Here is a 15,456-nt window from a genome sequence, read left to right as displayed (position 1 = left end):
CATCTAATATCCCACAGCGGAAGCAGAACAGTTCTGCCACAGTTAAAACATCGGCCCCGGCGGGGGCCTTCGTCCGAGTCAGTTGAGTGAGGGTCCTCCTTCGCTCGGTTTGGGGCAGCTTGGTCCCCTTGGATCTCCATTCTGTCGAGAGCAGCTGCCGGCGCGGACGACGACTGGGGCTCCAGCCATGGGGCCGCTGGCATGCCGCTTGGACCACTTCCGATTCCGTCTGAGAAGACGTGTCCCTGGTAGCTCTCCGTTCCGTTTGAGACGACGCTTCTCGCGTTGACGGCCAATCCCGGATGGTTGCCGAAGAACCCATTGAGCGGGGGTATCGTAGACCTTCGGTGATGGGACAAAAGCCCGAGGAGCGTTGTGTTAGGGCGCGGGTCAGTTCCGACAAGGCTGACAGAAACCCCGGTCTTAAGAACTCCCCAGCCGCAAGGAGGTCGGCGTAGGGCCTGATCGTATCGAAAAGGGGGTTGCCGTCTATGTCGGATAGCGGTTGACTCTCGAGTGTCTGCATCAGTTCCTCCATCGGTTGCATGGCGGCCCGGTACGCGCGCGGTGGCGGCGTGGGGTCTCTAGGCCGCGGAGCTGGCATTTTCCGGCGTCGTGGTGTGGATCGTCGACGGGGAGTAGGCCTACGACGCGGCAGATGGTCGCGGGGCGGAGACGATGGTGAGTCCGCATAACTCTCCGGCGTATATGCGACCGTGTTTCGGGCACGTGCGCGCTGTGACGTCTAATCGGCCGCAGCGAAAGCAGAATTGTCGTGGTGACTCTTGGCACGCCTGGCACCGATGGTTGCGGTTGCCGCAATTGAAGCATCGTCCGTATCGGGGGCCTTGTCGGTAGCTGCTTGAACGCGAAGGGGTAACCGGAAGGTCGCAAGGTAGTTCGCCGTCCGAATTCGACGAGGTAAAAGGTAATTCGCGAGGTAAATGGCCGACTTTCGCGGGTGACTTTCGCGTTTTTAGGGCGCCGCCCTCAATGATTCCCAGGGCAAAGGCACTCGTTCGATTTTTGGCCTCGGCGCCTAAAGCGATACGGGTGGGTTTATTATACTCGAGGAGCGGGTTCCAGGAGTACTGAAGGGAGTAGGAACGCGACGACTATACGCGATGATCTTTCCGGAGGTAGCGGGGCGTAGGTCCACGGGGAGGCGCGCCCTTCCTAATTCACACCTGGGAGGCGGTACTTACAAACAAAGGCGAGACGCGCGATGAATCGGAGGTCAGACTGCGTAATTCGAACTTGCACTTTTCTCCGAAAGGAGGGGGAGGGGAAGAAGCGAAAAAAAAAATTTTGACGACATGAACTAAACAAAAGGGGATCGATTGTTATTCCGCACAGAGAACTACCAGACGAGATATTTTCTCCTTGGGCAGGTAGAGGAGTGAAGAGTTCGAATTCGTGAGAGAGCATCCGAGTCCGACAGGTCAGAGTAGGTACGACTCGAATCCGTAGATACTAGGTAAGAGTTCGAACTCGTCAACAGGTAAGGTAAGAATTCGACTCCCACAGGTAATACGCAAGAGTTTGAATCCGAGGGTAATTCAAATCTGAACGCATCCAAATTCGAAAGGTAATAGGTAAGGATTCAACTCCGCGAGGTACAAGAGGAGAAATCGAATCCATCGGAACGCCAAAAAAAACGTAAATCTACTAGCGAGGGTAGTCAACAACAAAAAAACACGGACGGGAGGACCGAAGAGGTCGAATCCGCAAGGTAAAATTCGGGCCCAGTAGGTAATAGTAGGGGCGATTCGAATTCGAAGGTAATAGGCGAGAGTTCGAACCCGTCAATAGGGAGGAGTAAGAATTCGATTCCGAAGATAATAGGCGAGAGTTTGGATCCGAAAGTGATTCAAATTTGAACGAATCCAAATTCGAAAGGTAATAGGTAAGAATCCAACTCCGCAAGGTAAAAGGTAAGGAATCGAATTCGTCGGAAACTTACATAATACGACTAAACTCAAGGAAGAATGGGAAAGAAAACCACAAAAAAAACAAAAGAAAGAAATCGGAAAACGACGGAATGAAGAGTTCGCCTCCGCAAAGTGAAAAGTCGAGTCCGATAGGTAAAAGTAGGTACGACTCGAATTCGTAGGTAATCGGCAGACAATCGAACTCGTCAATAGGTAGTGGGTAGGAATCCGATTTCGAGAATAAAAGCGAGGGTTTGAATTCAAAGGTAACTCAAATTTGAACGAATTCAAATTCGATAGGTAACAGGTACAATGCGCATTCGTCGGAAAGTCCAATAATAACAACAACATTTTGAATGGAAGGGAGGTAATAGTGCTTGTCCGACTTTTCAATGAGCCTGGAAAGGACGGAAATTCGACTTCCGCAATCGAAATTGTCTCCGACCCGCCTGTGAAATCGTCACGCCGTACGTGCGACAGAAAAGGTAAATCGCGGAAGGCAAGATATCGTAGCTCTAGTTACTAGAAAATGCGGAAACGAAGATGAGAACGAGTAAACCAAAAGAAATGGGAGGGTGTTGGTAAGGCGCGTACCGATTGCTAGCGCGGATACTCGACTTAATAGACCGTAGGGAGGGGTAACGCGTCGAATATCCAATGTCCCAAAAAAAAATGTTTTCGAAACGCGTAATTCCCGAACGAACACTGGATTAACGTTCTCGCGTGTCGTGAACGAGTCTTGAGGTAATTTCTAAACGAATGGTAGCACTCGCGGTTCGCGGGTTGAAGTTCGGCGAATGATTTGGGGCGCGAAACTATTGGGGACCGTCCCACCAAAAAATGATTCCAAATGATTGGCTACGAGAGCTCGAGTCAGCACAGCGTACGAGAAAAGAAAAGAAAAAAAAATTTCGAACGTAAAAAATGGAGGGAATTTGGATTCAAGAGAGTAGGTAATTGGTAGGTAAGAATTCAATCCCGCCAGGTAATTAGGAAACGGGGATATAACCAAAAAGAAATAAAACGTAAAGACGGGAATGAAAAATTCGAATCCGGTAAGCACGGCCTCGAGCCCGAATTGGTAGGTAAGAACTCGAGTCCGAAGGTAAGAGGTAAGAATTCGAATTAGTCAATAGGTAATGGGAAAGAATTCGATTCCGAAGGTAATAAGCGAGAGTTTGAATCCGAAGATAGTCCAAATTTGAACGAATCCAAATTCGAAAGGTAATAGGTAAGAATTCAACTCCGCAAGGTAAAAGGTAAGGAATCGAATTCATCGGAGAGAAAAAATAATAGAGACGCCTGACTACGTCAAAGAATTCCACGTAATATTCAGGTTCGTCAGAACAACAGAAATAACCAATAAATGACCAAACTGAATTCCGTAGTAGCTGATACTTGTTCGAACTCGCCGTAACTTTAAACAAAGGCAATTGTTTGATCGAAATTTTTACTCGCGGCGTAGTACGTCCGAGACAAGGATAAACAAAATAATTCGGAATTTTATATCGAACGCGAAAAGGGATATTCAAGAATTTAACGCGATATTCTTACCAAGTCGAAACAATACGAGTAGCCGGGTTAACGATGGTGATCGATCGGAAGATCAACCGTTTGCTAACGCGAATATTCGAAGGATGGTTGTGCCTTACGAGTCCGCTAGCGGACTCCCCACTCTCTCGATCCTGAGGTGATAGTGCATTACTTGACTTTCCCAAAAAAAAATGTTTCTCGCCCTCGTTCCGCTCGAGGGAAATACCGGATTGACGATTTGCGAGAAGCGATCGAATATCGAAATAATCTCCCGTTAATGTTTATGGCTCGCGCATGAGTGATTTCGAGTCTTGTAAACGAACAATAGAGACTCTGTTTATCTTTTCGGGGCTCACTGCCAACCTCGTCTGCTACGGCGGTACGGGTTCGAGAGGTTGGTCTTATGCCCTCGATCGCGAGGGATTTTTACGTTGTTGGGGCTAACTGCCAGCGTCGTACGAGTTCGAAACGTTGGTCGCCCTCTTACGCGAGGCAATCGTACGGGGTAACCGATTGAGTCAAACTCCAAATAATTTGACCAGCTCGGCCAGGCAATAATATTCAACGATGACACAGAGGATTAGGAGAGAGGCACCAGATATCAAAACAGGCAAAAGAAACAAACGGAATTTCTTCCAGCTAAGAAACGCGAGGTTTAAATATAACACAGTTTAAGCGGCACAATAGAGTCAACCGAGGCAAAAGCGATAGAAAAAAAAATTGTAAATAAGGTAGTGAGGTAATGTTGCTGGGATAGTACCATGCCATCCCAACGTGCGCACACAAGAAATCGGAATAATATTTCGTCAGAAATTATCTCGTAGTCATACGAGAGGTAAAAGGGAAAAACAAATTTTATTTGGTCACACCGCAATACACCACGCCTCTGTTCTCGGGAGCGTCCGCTAAACACAATATAATACGAAATAATCACAATAGCTAGAAAGAAAAATACTCTACAAATCTCTCATCCTCTCCAAACACGTCGAGGTTTCTCTTTCGCCCGAGAGAGAAAACATTACGAATACACGACAAGATCAATCGAAATTTCTCGACGCGCACGGACACGAATATTCGGCGTAGCCGTTGAAGAAAATAAATCACAACGAAAAAGGCTAGAAATGAACTCGAAAATCGGCCTTAAAATTCACGAAACTCTAATAAATTGCTACTTTTCGGGCCCCACGTTGGGCGCAATTTGTAACGTAATATTTCCCGCGATGGGTACGATCACGACCTTTCTCGGCTCACCCGTCTCGTCCTCTCGCACCACTCTCCGGCCGTGAGAGTGAATTGGGCACCAGGTACGAAGTACCGCCGATTACTCGACTTTTGATTTATCCACTCTCAACGATGGTAACGTCAAATAACGCAATATACGACACAGAGGGCACGAGAGACACGAGTGACCGAGGACGGTCAGGCTACTCAGCTCATCTGAGATACTGAAAGGTAGAGGGGGGGATCCTTGGGGAAAAGGTAGCAATTCTCAACGCAAAAGAATAAGCCAAGACAAAGCAGAATTCAGGACATATTTCAGACTTTATTCGAAGTGGCCGAATAAGTTCGAATACAGCAAAAAAAAAGATAAATTATAACAGGGTTGGACTCGATACAAAATAAAGTTTGAGCGAAATTAATTCGGGGAGACGTCATGTCTCATAACTTTGGCCTCTCGCGCAGTAACGAGGGATTTCGCGCGGGGCGCGCCCGAATTCGTCGGGCAATAACGCGGTTGAAGATTCGCCTCGTGGTCGCCCGGGTGCCGTAGGTAATCGACAACCGATGCTCTGGCGTGCAGGTAAAAGGTAATCAGCCATCCGCCGGGCAGAGGCCTTAGGTAAAAGGTAAAAGGTAAGCAACGCCAGGACAACCGGTGCCTTAGGTAATCCAAGGTAAAAGGTAATTGACACCCGTTCGATCGCGAGGAGTCCGGCAATACGCGACGAAAGGTAACCGAAGATAACAGCGGAACGAACTTCGGCCAAGCGCGAGGTAACGCCGAAGTTCCTGCGCGTGCAGTGGAGGTAATACGAGCTGACGCGAATAAAGAGTACGATAAAATAGGGAAAATGAGCGTCGGATTAATATTGGCGAAGATGACAAAGATAAGGCAATAATACGAGGTAATAATGCTCACAATAAGGTAACAGAAAAGACGGTAAGCGTCACACGAAATAAAGAAAGAACGATGTAGACGAAGGTAAAAATAACGGTTGAAAAAGATTTGATACGAAAGACAAAATATCACGCCGTATAAACGATGCTCGCCAGCGCGAGCGAGAGAGACAGAGCGCAAACAAACGCGAGGTAACGTGCTCGCTAGAGCCTCGGCGCGTGCAGGGAGAGAGAGAGAGAGAGGCGTCGTCGCGTGGAATATTCCAGCGCGTACTACGCAATTTCACAAAGACTCGAACTCTATAATTACTCTACTTTAACGCGAAACTTTAAAGAATTAACTGAGACCAAATTAATAACGAAACACCGATCAAGCTGAGCCCCTCAAAACGACATTATCAAAAGACTGGAAACACGGGAAGTATCGGCCGCAATCTCGCTCGATACTTCGCCCTCGTGTCCCACTAAAACGCCACATAATCTATAAGAAACCGGAACTATATTCCGAAACAATACGAGAAAAGAAAAGGGCTCGACTAGAGCAGTGGATAAGGTGGAGATAAAGAGTTGGACTTACCGAGGAACACGCTCGCTGCACAAAGGAATGGCTCGTTAGACGCAGCGCTCTCGCGCTCGGCGCGAGCCCGAGCGCGAACGCTTGGCTCGCGGTTTCGCGCGGGGTTTTCAAATGAGGAGCGCGTAAGGAACGTAATTTTGATTACGCCTTTTGCCCGAACGGGTTAATAACGACTCGCCTTTGGTTCTCACTTCCCTCGCTCACTCGGAACACTCCTCTTGACTTGATAGCCATGATCCGGGTGTCTTTCCTCTTGGGGATCCGGCGGGCAGCTCTGGACGGACGAGGGGAGGCCTCCCTCACGACTCCGGACGTCACGGGGACGTGGTGAGCCCACAAAATAAACCACCAGGTACAACAGCACCTCGCCTCCAGAAAAACTCCCCCAGATCCCACCTGACGAGGCGCCGGTTCACACGGACTGTGACACCCGAATCCACGGTAGTGCGGGCGGTGCTACTCTGGGTTGCTTCAGCGGGAAAGACACGGGCGGCGTTCAAAGTATGGCCTATGCCAGCGTGCACTTTCAGCCGCCCGCAAGTTCGAGAATGTTATTCGATGCTCGTTGACGGTGTGAGAGGAACGATCTTTGTGAGCGAGGTCAGTTCAAACCATCGGAGTGCCTTAACCAAAATAATGCTGGTGGAGGGGTCTTCGGGGGGCGACAACACCAAATCTCTCCAATATCAAACGAAGCTATCAAAATAAACGTCATTAGTACTTGGAACAGGCAAACTAAAATTCTCTCTCTCTTCTTTGCACGCGGAGGTAACAGAAGGTGAACAGGTAAATGTCGCTAGCAAGGTAATACACGGGTTACTAAACTAATACTTGAAGATACGTGACGCTGAGTCTCGTTCCGAACATCTCCCAGTGAGTCGAGGGGCGTCCAAAAATGGACCGTAAATCCGGTCCACTGATCGACACAAATCGTACGAGTGGCGGGGCAGAAATGTCACGTCACAAACCCCCACCCCAGAATTTGTTTGGCGTGGTGATGAACGACGCTCGACGATGTCGGCTGCGGGTGGTTCGCGGTGGTGTACATCCTTCGGGTGACTCGTCTCGACGCCCACACGCACGACTGTGTCTTCCGGCTTCCCGAATAGGCCAGGGGCAGTTAACCTGAAACAGAGCTGGTTCCTCGGCTCGCCACTCTCGGAGCCCAGATTTTCCCAGTCCACCACGCAAGTGCGTGCTCCATATCCCCAACTCAATTTGGTCCCAAACGAATAAGAAAACTCAATGTATCATCGAGGCTCTAGCCAAAGCTAAGCTCCCAATCAAAAGACACGAAATTTTTGAGCCAACGGAGGCTCTGACTGATTTTAACGCGAAAGGCGGCGGAATCACTCCGCGAGGACGGATACAAGGACAAATAGGGTGTAACAAGCCTTGCACTATCGAAACAAATACAAAGTTTGGTCTATCGACCACTTTTCCTCAAAGGTAATCTTGTTGCGAGAACCGGAACGAAAAAAAACAAAACAAAACAAAATTACCGCAAAGCAAAAAAAGGAAGGAAAAACAAACAACAAAAAAGTTGGGACAGAAGGTTGCGACGATACGTGTAGGTACCTCCAAGGCAACGGAAGGTACAGAGTGCGGCCATGGTCCGCGAGGCTAGCGGTAGGTCAGGTTGGAGTCCCATTAGCCAAAATAAGTCCTCGGAAGGTTATAAAGCATTGAAAAAAAAACAAAAAGCCACTAAGGGGTAGGAACGGCCTGACGGCCCTCGGACGCAGTCCGTGACCAGTCCTGGAGGGGACGAGAACTGGCTAAGCCGTTGGGTCGGGGTGGGCTACGGTAGCTTCGGGACGGGATAGATCCGATGGGTCCACTCATCGGCGATGCCACTTTCAAGGCTCCTCCTTTTGGTACGCCCCGCCGTGTTTCGGACAGGTCCGCACGGTGACATCTAATATCCCACAGCGGAAGCAGAACTGGCGCGGTGGCTCACGGCAAACCTGACGGCGATGGGCAGTGCTGCCACAGTTAAAACATCGGCCGCGGCGGGGGCCTTCGTCCGAGTCAGTTGAGTGAGGGTCCTCCTTCGCTCGGTTTGGAGCAGCTTGGTCCTCTTGGATCTCCATTCTGTCGAGAGCAGCGGCCGGCGCGGACGACGACTGGGGCTCCAGCCATGGGGGCGGCCGCTGGTATGCCGCTTGGACCACTTCCGATTCCGTCTGAGAAGACGTGTCCCTGGTAGCTCTCCGTTCCGTTTGAGACGACGCTTCTCGCGCTGACGGCCAATCCCGGATGGTTGCCGAAGAACCCATTGAGCGGGGGTATCGTAGACCTTCGGTGATGGGACAAAAGCCCGAGGAACGATGTGTTAGGGCGCGGGTCAGTTCCGACAAGGCTGACAGAAACCCCGGTCTTAAGAACTCCCCAGCCGCAAGAAGGTCGGCGTAGGGCCTGATCGTATCGAAAAGGGGGTTGCCGTCTATGTCGGATAGCGGTTGACTCTCGAGTGTCTGCATCAGTTCCTCCATCAGTTGCATGGCGGCCCGGTACGCGCGCGGTGGCGGCGTGGGGTCTCTAGGCCGCGGAGCTGGCATTTTCCGGCGTCGTGGTGTGGATCGTCGACGGGGAGTAGGCCTACGACGCGGCAGATGGTCGCGGGGCGGAGACGATGGTGAGTCCGCTCGACGTTTACGCGGAGCCCGTGGACGTTTCCTACGGGGCGACGGAGGTCCAACTGGTTCCTCTTCGGAGTCACGCAGTAACTCGTTTTCCGTTTCGCTGCCCAGGTCTATCAATTCGGGATGGCTGCTAGCCTCGCTCAAATCGTCCTCCGGTGTTCGTTGGTAGGGGCGCCTTCCGGCCGCGTTAGTTTCCGTGGGCGGTTCGGCGTCTTTTCCCGCCGAGGAGGTGTAGTCCATTGGACCCCTCGGGGATGGTTGGCGCGTTCTCCTGCCGTCCCGTGGTCGTCGGGGCGGAGTAGCGAAGTGCGGTAGGTCGGAGAAGGGAGACAAGGTAATGGGTCACGAGGTAATCTGTCGAAAGGTACTGGGGACCAGGTAACAGGTAATAAGGTACGGAGTGACGAGGTAATAGGTAACGAGGTACTGGGTGACGAGGTAATAGGTCATGCGGGTACGGTTAAGCCATTGGGAAATGCAGGTGGTAATACACGTGGCTGTAGGGTATAAAGCACACCAAAACTGACAATTAAAAGCCATGTAATCACTCAAGGTTCGTAAGAATGTCACAGGGGAGAGAATGGAAACGCACAGTAAGCGCGTGAGGGTGATGTGTCAACGTTGGCCTGGGTTTAGTTTGATCGAGTCGATTGACGTAGGGTTTAAGGTCTTGTACATGAACTTTCCCAACCCAGGTCTCGTCGGGATTCGTCAATTCCATAACCACGGAAGATATTTTCCCTCGGACTATACAGGGACCGTGGAATTTGGTTGCCAGCTTGGCTGCCACGTGTTGAGCTGCCGGGGATAAAACATGTTGTCTTTTTAAGTTACTTCGTTGACTTTACGGAAATCGAGACAAAACCGTAGTTTGCCGTTGGGCTTCTTAACCATAACAAAGGGGGCTGGACCAGTCGCTCGCGAAATCAACGACCCAAAGGGCAGCGCGCATGAAATCGAGTCCCAAGATACAAGGTAACACTAGCACAGGTAAAAGGTACGCAGTCAGACGGAAGGGACTGCCATTCAGGTAAACGATCGGGTTCACGACTTCTCTCGCAATGGCCCTCTGACCGCCCGCCATTTCGACACCGCGCGGTCGACAACGCTCTCGCGGGATTCCTAGGTCGTCCACCCACTGAGTCGCGACGGGGCCGAAAAAGGTACGACTCGAACCGGAATCGAATAGGACTCGTACCGGGTGGCTCTGGATGGTGAAAGTCACAAATAGCGCGGTAGGGCTTTCTTCCGTTCACCTCACCGGCGAGTCATCAATACCTCCCGATCATCGAGGTTCTTTTGTCTTTCGGCGTGCGACGAGCGGGTTCCTCGGTAAGCCCTTTCTCTTTCTCCCGGAATGATTAATGGAGTTGAGCATTTTGAGTTTCGGAATTTAGTTCCGGTTTATTTGGCGTTTCGGGGAACATGTGTGTCGAAGTTTCGAGCGAGATTGCGGCCGATACTTCCCGTGTTCCCGAATTTTGTAGTTTGGCGACTCAGCTCCACTAATCGATTCGATATTAATTTGGGTCCATTCAGTATAGTTTATGTGACGTAATCCGGTTGCGCATGAATTAATTAAGTTTGAGTTTTGTAATGTCGAATTTTTGATATCGAATTTTGGTAGTACGCGCTGGAATATTCCACGCAGCTACGTTTCTCTCTCTCCCTGCACGCGTTGAGGCTCTAGCGAGCACGGTCGTTCGCGCGATGTTTTCGCTCTGTCTCTCTCGCACTTATTGTCGCGCGTCGTCTATACGGCGATTTATTCTGTCTTTTGTATTGCGTATTTTTCAGCCGTTCCTTTTGCGTGCGCAGTTATTTCCTTTTCTCTATTTCGTGACGATCGTATCATTTTGTGTCTCTCTATGGCGAATTATCTTACGGCACTCTTCCGTTACCTCTGTTATCGTTTCAAAGATCATCTTGCTATTAGTTTCTGTGATTTATTTTATCGTATAACGCCGCTATCTTCGTATTATTGTACTGATCGTTCGGGAATTTCGGTGTTACCTCGCGCTTAGCCGAAGTCGCTTCACTGTTACCTTCGATTACCTTTCGTCGCGAATTATTTTAGGGTTACCTAGCGTCAATTACCTTGCCTATGTTGCCTATGACGCTCTCGCGAATTATTTAGGGTTACCTAGCGTCAATTACCTTGCCTATATTGCCTATGACGCTCTCGCGAATTACTTTCGGGTTACCTGGTGTCGATTACCTTTTACCTGAATTTACCTAAGACACCGTTTGTTCTGGCGTTGGTTACCTTTTACCTGTTACCTAAGGCATCTGCTCGTCAGATCGCTGATTATCTTTTACCTACAATGCCAGAGCGTCGGTCGTCGATTACCTACGACACCCGCGAAATTGCGATGCGATCTAGAGTCGCGGCAGCGACTCTGAGACAAGTACATTTATAAGATATGACGAGTTGCTGCCAGAGACTCTTTACCGGAGCGATAGCGTTTCCAATTGTTTTCGAAAATTTTCAAAATTTGTTTCTTCAATAATTAATTAACTATATCATTTCGGAGAATATTATACGTTGACATATTTTTTATTATTTTTTTTCTTTCGATTGCGACCTCTTCGAACTCTGTAGCTTGACGCGTTGAACAGATATTAATTATTTATTTTTTAATTGCATCAAAAAATGGGTCGGATTTTCGCACACATTTTTTATGTTTATTTGTTTTATATCTAGTGACAAATCTGGTGCCATAATACATTTTATATACCGATATGTTTTTTTTCTGGTGCCATCATACCAATATATACCTATATATTTTCGTGTCGTATGACGTATGGTGTGTTGTTTATGCTGATAGATGATGAGGTTATAAAGATCGCGAATTTGACAGTTCACCGATATCCCGGTCGGTAGTACAAGTATATACCTATATATTTCCGTTATGATATGACGTATGGTGTGTTATTTCAATGCTAACTAAATGAGGTTATGAAGATCGCGAATGTTACAATTCACCGAAACTGTTCCAATTTTTTCCGGTTCTGTAGAAAATAAATAAAAGCAGTACAATGTTTTAGTGAAAGTGGTGAGGAAAAAGTGAAGAAGAAAGAGATAAAGACCGAGGAATCCAAGAGTGTTGTGTAACGGAATAAAAACCGAAAATTGTCAACAACGTTCGGATTGATGGTAAAAATATTTAGAAAGGTTAGAGATTTTTTCTATATATATCTTGAGATGTAGTCCGGATTCTGAAACATTAGAAATAAAAATCCATGCCTCCGCTCTTTCTTATCAGCTCTCTCTCTGATTGTATCATCAGACTTGTCGATGTTTGTTATTGCAGAATATCTAAAGACGCGGCATCGTCTTGTAATAAAATAACCCAAAACAGGAATGACGAAAAAGAGCCAGGGACTACAAAAATATAGAAAGGCAGTATAATCGCATTGTCTGTAAACGCATAACAGACTATTCGAAAGTGCTTGATTACAAAATTTTTATTGGCAAATCGAAACTGAGGCAATCAGTATTTTTTTCATTTTGCATTGGTGGAAAATTTTTCATCAAAAAGACTAAATTGATAATCACGGAGAGTTTTCACTTCAATTCCAACAAAGTAAAATTTAAGTTCGAAATAAAATATGTCCGCGCGTGTGTATATGTGTGTATTAGGGTGGTCGTTATTTGGGGTCTTTTAAAACAATGCTTAACCCTCGACCATGCGGGTTGAAGTTTTCCGTTTAAAATACATGGAATTTTTCTGCGTCTGTGGTCACGATTTTACTGTGGGCCTCAATACGTTTGGAAAATCTTCAAATTTTCAGAAATTATTTTACAAGCATGTTGCTAAACGGAAAAAATTTTCAAAGCTCTTATCCTTAAAATGTTGTATAGCATCATCATACTAACCCATTAATGCGCAAAACGATATTTTTGGACACACAATTTCAAGTACGCAGTTTTGACTGAAAAACAAAAGAAAAATTCTCCAAAATCTGATATAGGGGGTTTTTGAGGGTGCTCTTTCAGAACCTGACGTTTATTTTTTAAAATTAAATCAAAATCTTCATTATTTTTGCGTTTTGAATTGGAAAGTCAAAAATTTTGAACGTTTTTTTTTCCTCAAATCAATTTCCGTTACTATTGCTGCACTCAAATAACCATATTTTTTTTTTCTTTTTTTTTTTTACCAAGGAGTTGCGGAAATCCTTTTTACGGATTCCATGTAGTCTTACGGACTACATGGGTATGTGGGACTCCCAAAAAAACAGGCCTACCCACTAAAACCGCCACCTCCTTGTTGTCCTTCCCCCCAGCCAGGGACTATGTTGATATTACTTCTGACTGGGGGTTCTGTCTGTGTTCGTTCGTCCGTTCTGTCCCACCGTTATCGTAACGTCGCGTCACTCCGTCTACTCAGTCATCCGTCAAGCAGCCGTCCGCGTTCTTACGTCGCAGTATCGTTTCCGTGTAGGTGGCGACTAAGCGCCACCATTCGGGTTCGTGCAGCATTACCCCGACGATATTCTCCGGGGTAATACTGCCAACTGTTATTTCCAGTTCTTGTCTCTGTCTCGTCCAGCGGTCACACACGAAAAACGTGTGTTCCGCGTCGTCTCGTTCATGTCCACAGTACTTACAATCAGGTGTCCGTACTCTGTTCATTCTGTGGAGGTACCGTCGGAAGTAACCGTGCCCCGTCAAGAGCTGGGTAACGTAAAAATTCACGTCCCCGAACTTCCTTCCGAGCCACGGCCTCAGGTCCCGTATAAGTCGTCTCGTCCAGTTACCATCGTTTCCGTTTGTCCACCGTCCTTGCCAAGTGTCTATCGTCCTTTCGCGCTCGGCAATTGCCGCGTTCTTCCGTCCTATGTCTGCGCTGCTCCCGTAGATCCTCTTACGCTCAAACGCAAGGAGATCCACGGGAATTACGCCCGCCACCACCAGAACAGCTTGTGCAGAGACTGTCCGGTAGGAGCAAGCGATTCGCAGCGCTCCTTGCCGCTGTACCATCGTCATCGTCTTGCAGTACTTCTTTGTCTTCAGGGAGTCTGCCCAGATCTCCGCACCGTACAGGAGGATCGAGTGAGCTGTCGCCATTAACAGTCGCCGTTTCCCCGGTCTCGGTCCCGTCGTATTTGCCATCAGGCGGCTCAAGGACGCTATCCTCTCTGCCGCCCTCTGAGCCGTCTTCTGTATGTGAGGCCAGAAGGTCATCTTCGTATCAAGGGTTACCCCAAGGTACTTGACTTCCCCCTTGGTCTCCGTCTCGTATGTCCCCACTGTCATGGGCAGTATCGTCTGTATACGTCTTCTCGTAAGAAGCGTCAGTTCCGTCTTTTCCGTTGCGAGTTGCAGTCCGTGGTCCGTCATCCAACGTCCTACTCGCCTCATGGTCTGGTTCAACTTCAACTGTGCTAGTTCCGGAGATCGCTCTGTAATCACCGCCGCTACGTCATCAGCGTAGGCGACGAGGATCACTCCGAGCGGCATCTCCAGCCGAAGCAAGCTGTCGTATAAGCCATTCCAGAAGTCAGGTCCCAGTATCGACCCCTGGGCAACCCCAGCGGTGACCTGTCTCGTTACCTGTCCTTCGATCGTTTCGTACGTTATACGTCTGTTTTTCAGGTAATCCTCCACAACCCGGACCAGATATGGTGGAATCCCGAAATTGCCGTTAAGCGCCTCCAAGATATCCACCCACCTAGCCGAGTTGAAAGCATTCCTGATGTCCAGTGTCGCCAGCAGCACGATAGGTCGAGCTGCATGGCAGTGTCTGCCCAGCTCCAGGAAAGAGTCGACCACCTTTTGGATTGCTCCAATAGTCGATCGACCCCTCCTGAAACCGAACTGCAGGTCGGAGAGACCCCCTCCGGCCTGCATCGCGTCCGTCAGTCTCGGTCTCAGTAGTTGTTCATAGAGTTTACCTGTCGTGTCCAGTAAACTCAGCGGTCGGTAGGCCGAAGGCGTATTAGGGTCGCCCCTACCTTTTGGGATAAGGACTAACCTCGCCTCCTTCCACCGGTCGCTGAACGTCCCCGTCGTCAAGCACGTGTTGTACAGGTCGAGAAGTATCTCCGGCCGCAGGCGAGCCACGAGCCGGAGGATCTCGGCCGGTGCACCGTCTGGTCCCGGCGCCTTGCCAGCCTTCATCGCGTTGGTCGCTCTGGTGAGCTCCTCCGCGGTAAAGACCGGGGGCGCCGGTACGTCCGTTGCGTTCGTCGCGTTTGTCCTAGTCGGGTGCGTCGGAAACAATCCGTCAACAATCCGTCCTGCTGTTTCAGCATCTTTGAGTTCCGGTGGAATTCGGGCCCCTAGTTTGCCGGTCACAATCTTGTAACCGGTTCCCCAGGGATCCTCATCCACCTCCTCGCAGAGCTTCCTCCAGCATCGCGTCTTGCTGTCTCGGATCGCTTTCGTCAGCGTCTTCCGTGACGTCTTGTAAATGGCCTGGAGGTTTTCCCTTACGGGTCTGCCCCCAGCCCTTGTGACTCGACGCCGATTTGCTAGGCATATCCTGCGCAGCTCGGCTATCTCGTCCGTCCACCAGTATTGTGGTCGTCTGTGTCCGTTCTGTCGTCGTCTCGGCATTGTGCTATTGCACAAGCCGTCTACCAGTTTGGCCGTCTCGTCTGTCAGTCTCTCCGCCCTTTGCCGGCCAGTCAGCTCCGGGGGAATTTT

The sequence above is a fragment of the Venturia canescens genome, chromosome 4 (assembly GCF_019457755.1).
Source record: "Venturia canescens isolate UGA chromosome 4, ASM1945775v1, whole genome shotgun sequence".
Taxonomy (NCBI): Eukaryota; Metazoa; Arthropoda; class Insecta; order Hymenoptera; family Ichneumonidae; genus Venturia; species Venturia canescens.
Note: the sequence above shows the minus strand (reverse complement) of the source record.